Below are 876 nucleotides of genomic sequence, written 5' to 3'. Positions count from 1 at the left end.
ATTTTTCTCAGTGTAGAAATGTGGGTTGGATCTTTAACTCAGCCTCACACTCTCAGGAATAAGACTCAATCTCAAAATATATTTAGAAATATGTTGGATATATAGCTAGACTCTTCTCTGACTAGCTCGTAACTTAACATAACACTTTTTTTCTGAACTATATTCTCCAATTTGTCTAGTTACCTGTGTTCAGGTACCATACAATGGCTCAACACATCTTCCTGGGTTATATTCCCAGGCCTGACTCTATCATAGTGTATTTCTAGAATCCTTTTTGCCTCCCAGATGTCTCACCTTCTATTTTACCCTTTCCTATAGGCCATATGCTTTCTAATTGACACGTGAAACATCTGTTCAGTCTACAAGATATTCTCTCTACAATCACCCTTTTTAGCCCAATAAAAGGCTGTTTTTATATAAATTGAATATAATAATAACTTCCTGAAATAAATATGATGTGTTTGTTAGGTGGTCATATCAAGGTAGTCATATCAATTTCTTATGAAAAAGTAGTCATAAGATCATGGCCATAACGATGTGTTAATAAAAACATGCTCGTGCTCGCTTCGGCAGCACATATACTAAAATTGGAACGATACAGAGAAGATTAGCATGGCCCCTGCGCAAGGATGACACGCAAATTCGTGAAGCGTTCCATATTTTTTGAATTACCCTAGATCCCTAGAACAAACGAAACTCAAGACGGATGATCAAAATGTGAATGCTTCACTCCTTCTTTAAATGAGGAAAAAGATTACCCTTGGCAGGGAAGGGAGAGGCAAAGATTAAAACAGAGACTGAAGGAACACCCATTCAGAGCCTGCCCCACATGTGGCCCATACATATACAGCCACCCAATTAGACAAGATGGATGAA

The 876-nt window shown here is 37.9% G+C and overlaps 1 non-coding gene across 1 annotated transcript; it reads left to right on the top strand.

Annotated features, from left to right (window-relative positions):
- Positions 1 to 557: 557 nt before the first annotated feature.
- On the top strand, positions 558 to 664 carry LOC120101146 (U6 spliceosomal RNA). Its single transcript, XR_015678414.1, has one exon. It is a non-coding gene; the product is annotated as a U6 spliceosomal RNA (small nuclear RNA).
- The last annotated feature ends 212 nt before the right edge of the window (positions 665 to 876 follow it).

This window comes from Rattus norvegicus, chromosome 2, assembly GCF_021556685.1.
Source record: "Rattus norvegicus strain SHRSP/BbbUtx chromosome 2, alternate assembly SHRSP_T2T, whole genome shotgun sequence".
Classification (NCBI taxonomy): Eukaryota; Metazoa; Chordata; class Mammalia; order Rodentia; family Muridae; genus Rattus; species Rattus norvegicus.
Note: the sequence above shows the minus strand (reverse complement) of the source record. Positions and strands in the feature narration are given on the sequence as shown.